The sequence below is a fragment of the Parambassis ranga genome, unplaced genomic scaffold (assembly GCF_900634625.1).
Source record: "Parambassis ranga unplaced genomic scaffold, fParRan2.1 scaffold_65_arrow_ctg1, whole genome shotgun sequence".
NCBI lineage: Eukaryota > Metazoa > Chordata > Actinopteri > Ambassidae > Parambassis > Parambassis ranga.
The window spans coordinates 219,390-226,371 of NW_021144809.1; the positions used below are offsets into that span (position 1 = coordinate 219,390).

General features: G+C 50.8%; 1 pseudogene; it reads right to left on the minus strand.

The window, feature by feature from the left end:
- Positions 1-353: 353 nt before the first annotated feature.
- LOC114431258 (7SK snRNA methylphosphate capping enzyme-like) lies at positions 354-5,990 on the minus strand (annotated as a pseudogene).
- Positions 5,991-6,982: the final 992 nt, after the last annotated feature.

Here is a 6,982-nt window from a genome sequence, read left to right on the forward strand (position 1 = left end):
CTGAGGCGGACTGTGTTCCTGTTTCATGTCCAGCTGCTCTCAGGTTGGATCATGTGATGTCAACAGGACCGGAGCGTGTCCTCCATGTTTGAACGTCATCACACAGTTTACAGTCTGTGATCAATCTGATCAATATCCACCGATTCCCTGCATCTGAGCCATGACATCACTTCCTCTTTCAGCCTGACCTTCATGTGACTGCGTTGTAATGGCGAGCACAAACACCCACAATCCTTTGCATTGGCACATCGGGCCTGTGCCAGCCAATCACATCCACAGAAGGAGCCTGCTGTCCAATCAGGTGCAGTCTTTGTGCTGTGAATCAGTCTGAGGTTCACATCATCAACGTCCTGTCAGGCTGTTACCGTGGTAACCAGAGGACAGCAGGAGGCCTCCGAGGCGTCACACCCGTCACTTCCTCTGTCCGGGGCCTTTGTGGAACAGGTAGAGGGACGCTGGTTACCTGGACGACGAGAACACACAGCTCAGACCACACACAAAATCACAGGGAGTGAGTGTGTGTGGTGTTGTCTGTCTGTGTGTCTGTCTGTGTGTGTGTGAACCTGTGTGTGTGTGTGGTGTGTGTGTGTCTGTCTGTGTGTGTGTCTGTGTGTGTGTGTGTGAACCTGTGTGTGTGTGTGTCTGTTGTGTGTGTCTGTCTGTGTGTGTGTGAACCTGTGTGTGTCTGTCTGTCTGTGTGTGTGTGTGTGTGTGTACCTGTGTGTGTGTGTGTCTGTGTGTGTGTGTGAACCTGTGTGTGTGTGTGTCTGTCTGTGTGTGTGTCTGTCTGTGTGTGTGTGAACCTGTGTGTGTGTCTGTCTGTCTGTGTGTGTGTGTGTGTGTGTACCTGTGTGTGTGTACCTGTGTGTGTGTGTCTGTCTGTGTGTGTGTGTGTCTGTCTGTCTGTGTGTGTGTGTGTGTGTGTCTGTGTGTGTCTGTCTGTGTGTGTCTGTGTGTGTGTGAACCTGTGTGTGTGTGTGTGTGTGTGTGTACCTGTGTGAGTGTGTGTGTGTGAACCTGTGTGAGTGTGTGTGTCTGTGTGTGTGTGTGTCTGTGTGTGTCTGTCTGTGTGTGTGTGTGTGTGTGTGTGTGTGTGTCTGTCTGTGTGTGTCTGTCTGTGTGTGTCTGTGTGTGTGTGAACCTGTGTGTGTGTGTGTGTGTACCTGTGTGTGTGTGTGTGTGAACCTGTGTGAGTGTGTGTGTCTGTGTGTGTGTGAACCTGTGTGCGTCTGTGTGTGTGTGTGTGTGTACCTGTGTGTTTGATGAGCCTGTATGAGCTGAAGCCCACACTGTCAGTCAGGTAGGAGGTGAACTGTTCTGGTCTGAGCCTCAAAGTCCTGAAGTGACGAAACGTCGTCTCCTTAAAACAAAGTGACACCACATTAAGAAGATGTGCAGCAGCAGACATGTTGCACTGTGTCTGGTTAATAACATCACAGGTCCTGACTCATAGCTTTCACCATGGGGGGGGCAGCTGTTTGTAATAACTGAGAACTTCTCATCTCCAAACTGTCAGTTCAACCCCTGTAAAATGCTGTGGTGCCAGTAAGGTGTGTACACGCTAGGGTTGGGCAGTGTTAAGGTGTTAAGGTGTTAAGGTTTTAGAGTATTAAGGTAAAGTACTAAGGTGTACCGCGGGGCACACAGGCAGTGGTATCATCCACTTATACAGCAGAGAAGGATCAAATGTTAAACACATTTCACTTGATGCCGTGTGTGGTTGGACCTTCAGTTTCAGTAGTATGATATATTTTACTTTGACTCAGCCAACAGCTTGGTGCTGTCTGAGCCTGCATTTATCATTTCAGTTGTTTCCATTGGCAGCGGAAAACGATCAGAATTTATGGAGCTTAAAATGATCAATGACATGCCGTTCGTACCGTTCGGTAGTCGGTACACGCGTTTCTGTTCGGAGAGCGTGTTCTGTTCGGTTCTGGACATGCACATCAAGTAATGGCAACTTGGAGTCTCTCACTACATTTGGTGACTTTTCAAAACTTTTTTTTTAATCCAAAGCAACTAGTGACTCTCTGGTGACGTTTGGAGACTGATGTGAAATCATCCTGCAGTCAGCTACTGTCCTCGACAAGCAGCGGCCGTGAGCTCCTCCCCCGCCTCAAAACACTCAGCCGGTCAGTCTGTAGCTTCAGCAGCAGGTTCAGCTGCAGCAGAGACCCACAGCACTCTGAGTCCAACCGTTCAAAGCTGCAGCTGGTCCCGTCAGTGCTCACAGAGCGGGATGTAAATAATATTTCAATGGCAAACATACAATAAAAACACAGACATCAGTTGGTGTGTGTCTGTGTGTGTGTGTGTCTGTGTGTACATCGGGCCTCTGTGCGCAGACAGCAGCGCAGATCAATACCATGAGCTGTTCAGTGTTTAATACAGAACCAGGTGTAGACCTGTTCTATAGGAAAGGTTCTTAAATGCTTCTGTTATGATCTGGAGCTATATAGAAATGAAAAAGAAATGAATAGACCTGATATAATGATGGAAACACTGACCTGACTCTTAATATGTTGAATGTTGGATAAACAGGATATATATTTTATGCTCATCTGGTGTTTCCAGAGTGTTAAAGTAGAAAAAACCTCAACACTGTGAACCGAACCTAAAACCATGACCTCAGAACCGTGACACGAACCGAACCGTGGATTTAGTGACCCGCTCCACCCCTATAAGAATGTCACAGCTTCAATTACAATCTTTGTATTGGAAAGCAGAGGCTTGTGCCTGGCATGTCCGTATACCGGGACAATGTGAGGGACGTTTGATGGTTACCGCCCAGCCCGAGTACACGCTGTAACAGAATGACAAAGATCTGCATGCTTCACCTGTCGACCTGATTCCATTGTTCACGCTGAATATGACCTTATGCTAATTAGTAACAGTGTCTGATTACTGCTGTGCGTGGAAACCCAGGCTGTGTTTGAAATCACTCCCATATAGAGTTCAGTGTAGGCACCACACAGTGAACAACGCCACACAGTGTCAAAGCATCTTCAACGTTTCGGTCTCTACCTCCGTGATTGTCGTCGCCGTTAATGACGTCATTGCTGTCACAAATTAAAGGAGCCGATCTCTGCCGGCTAAACAATCACTGTTAGCAATAACTTGTGCCTTTAAACGTTTGCATGCATGATGGGACATATCTCTAAAAGCAGTGATGCTACTTTTCAAGAGGCACCGTCTCACGTCTGTGCCCTCGGTTTTACGTCCACCGTCTTACCGAGACTCTCTTGCTTCGGGTGTAGCTGGTCCACGGCTGGGACTCCAGGATGAACAGTCCGCCCGGCGACAGGCTCTGATAGGCCCGTCTGAAGAGTCTGACCACGCCTCCGTCACCTCCCTGCAGCTGCACCCACTTAGTCACACCCAGACACATGATGACATCATACTGACCGCACCCAGGCCACACCTCCTGCTCTGACACATAGTCGCCCTGTGGGAGGAGTCATGGTAACTATGGAGACATCCAGACCTACTCGGACAAGTTAAGGGTGACTCACCTGAAGGAAGGTGACGTTGTTTGGGAACCTGAGGAGGATGGAGGGGGTAGGAGGAGGGGGGAGCAGAGAGAGGACCCCGACTCACCCGGAAGGACAGGGGAAGGAGAGGAGGGAGAGAGCCTGCCGGAACTCCTCCATCACCTCCTCTCCTCCTCGTGGCCCTCCCCAACAGGAGCGGTCCTCTTTCTGTGTTCCACCATCAGGTCATGTGACAGGAAGTGCCTGATGTTCTGCTTGGCGGCATGGACCAGTTGTTTGTCTAGCTCCACCCCCAGGATGTGCGCGGGGTTAAATCTTCGGGCAACAGCCAGTGTCATGTGACCAGCACCACAGCCCACATCAAGCACAGTCTTGTCTCTGAACCAATCAGCTTCCAGGAACCGGAGCCGCAGGTCCTCCTCTGCACCGACCCGCCCCTCCCAGCCATCGCCGTAGAAACCATGGTAGCCGTAGTAACGGCTGCAGTTGCCGTACTGGTAGCGATGTTTGTCCTTCCTCTTCCTCGCTGGTGGCCAAGCAGAGCTGGGCTGAGGTCCTCCACACCTGCAGAGGGAGGCAGCTCAGACATCCAGTTCAACATAAGGGGGGTCTGAACTCAGCTAATGAGAATAGAGGAGAGGTGAGAGGGACAGCGAACTGCTCAGTGGGTCATGTGTGTGTCCTGACCTGCAGCAGGCTAAATGTTATTTAATTATTATACAGGTAACATCGGCCCTGTGCTGCCTGTGGCTGAGGCCATATCTACAAGTGACCTCTCTGCACACTACAGACGAGTTATACTAAACAGAAAGGTTCTAGTCTGGACTAAAGGTGGAGGCGGTCCCTGCCTCCAGAACTGGAAGCTGCTTCCATAGACACGTGCCTGGTCATCCAATCAGCTGACAGGGTTTTGACATCAGTGTACAACGCACCTGCTCAGTTTAGCCCCTCCCATCACTGGTGTCTGGAATTTGGTTGGCTGATGGGGACCCATGGGGACAGAATTCGCTCCACCTTCTGCTGATCTTGTTGAAGTGGTACGTCGCCGTCTCCGGTGGCGACCATCGCCTTGGTTCCCAGGCCTTTGGGCAGACCCAGGTGGGGGGTGGGTGTGTCTTCTAGGCAGGATGGGGGGTGGAGCTACATCATCTCGACAGGTAATAGCCGTGTTGAGCTCACAGGGGAGAGGAGACGCAGTAACGCTGCCCTCTCTGGTCAGAGAGGAACTGCACACATCGTCAGTATCATAAACCAACAGCCAGCAGGGTATTTAAGGGAACAGCGCCCTCTCGGGACAGCAGAGGAACTGCAGACTCACCTGTCAGTCCAGCTGTGGGAGGGAACAGTCGAGCTGGTATCACCTCCCTCTCTCCCTCTGATGCTCCCCCTCTCCCCATGGTGTCGGTTCCTGTGTCTCCTCCTGGACTTCAGAGGGGACAGCAGGACTCTCCCCTCGCCCTCCCCGTCCCCTCCCTCTCCTTTCAGGTTCAATGGGTCGGTGATGTCACGAGGAACAAGGATCTCTACAGGGTCTCCACCACGCCGGGGAAGGGGCGAACACTTTGGCGTCTCCTGATTGGTTGCCCTGAGGAGAGCGGAGGTTATTCAGTAAACCACCATCAGTTCACACAGGACGCTGATCATGTCTGACCATCAGCACGCCTCACCTGTTCACGTCTTCATCCAGGAGCGAGTTCAGGTTCAGTGGGTCAAAGATGTTCCCGCCCAACAGGAAATTACTCGGCAGGACAGGCTCTGATTGGCTGTCGCTGTTGGCACGGCGACGGCGCTTGGTGAGCCCCTTGAGGCTGACCCCCATAGAATACCGCCTCTTCCCGATACGTTGTGGAGGCAGAGGCGGGACAGGAAGCGTGGGCTGACTGCTGGCAGGGGGCTGAGGACCATTTTTTGGACGGGGGGGGGGCGGGCCTTAGCCAGTGGTGTGTGCTCTGATAGGCTGATAGAAGATGGGTAGGCGGGGCTGACTTTAATGGGCTCCTCGTGTGGAAGGAGAGTCTCTTTATCCAATGACATCTTGATCATTTTCAACCTGAGGCACAATCAGCCAATTATAGCAATCTGAAGGGAGAGGAGCCAATCAGATTCAAGGGCCTGTGACCAGACAGAAGACAACAGAACACAGAATAATCCATTTTCAACCTGCCACTCAAACAGACAATCTATTGAAAAGAGAAAATAAAGTCTTATTTCAGTGTTACAGGAAGTTTTACACAAATAAAAATCAGAGTGGGGTTCCCCACATGCAAGCTATATGCTTTTTTTGAAAGGTAACAGTTTAACCCACAGAGTGTGTGTGTGTGTGTGTGTGTGTCGTGGCTTACCCGTCCTATCTCCACCCTTGCTGCTCATTCCGCCAATCCCGGAGTGCCATCATGAATAATTTAACAAGCCACAAGCAGGTAAACAGTTAGCTTCTGCAGCTAGCCTCCTCTGTGCAGCTAACACGCACACGCTTCTCTAAACAAACTAAAACACAGCGTGAACCCGCTCTGTGCGCGATGACGAGCCCACGCCGCATCACTGTACACGTACACGCGTGTGTTAGTGTGTCCGCGGTTTCATGAGTTGTGGCTGCACCAAACTGTCACAGTCTAGCTGCCTCCACATGCTAACTGCTAGCTCCTCTCGCCCTGCTCTGGAACCAGAAGCACGGTTTATAAGCCACAAGTAAGGCCTGGTGAGTGACATCTAAACCAGCCAATCGCCTGCTAAGCTGAGCCACCGCCTCTGCTGAGCAGTGACCAATCAGAGGACATTAGTGGCAGTGCGGTCGTGTGATTGGTCTCTGCCTACAGAGGTGGGAGGACCTCCAAAGGAGAGAGGCGTCCGGAGCGCTGCCTGATTACAAAGCTAGCCACAGGCTACAAACTGCGGTTTAACGGTCAAACTACAGACTTCCTGCAGATATTAAACGACGACAGGCGCTACCGTACACCCAGAGCGTGCATTAAAGTTTTAATAAGAAACATTAAAGTTTAGCGCACTTTACCGTCGCAGGAAGTGTAATCTCTCCCGTGAGCCTCAGGGTGGTTTTACCCTGAATTCTGACTTGCAGTGAACAGAGAGTCACAGGTGATTGAGGATCATAGAGATGGTCACACATTCACTGCCGAGTCAGTGAACACAGATGTGTTTAATGTCCAAACATGTTTACACACTCAAGACGGACAATCGACCTGAGAGGTAAAACTGAGGGCTGGCTTACCCACAGGTCCCAACACAAATATAAGAAATAAGAAGTAAGTAAAGTCAAACTGACAGGAACGGTGAATGGTGGTGCTTTCACTGTGTTTCTGCTGGCATGATGAAGATGTGAGGATCTCATCATCATCATACAGCGCCTCTGCTCAGTGGTGACATCATCATGGTCTCTGTCCAATCCATGACCTCCATCATATGGTAGGTTAGGTCAGGAGCTTCTGTTCTTGTCGCAGGTCATGATGGTAAATGCTGCTGATGTAGTGACCATC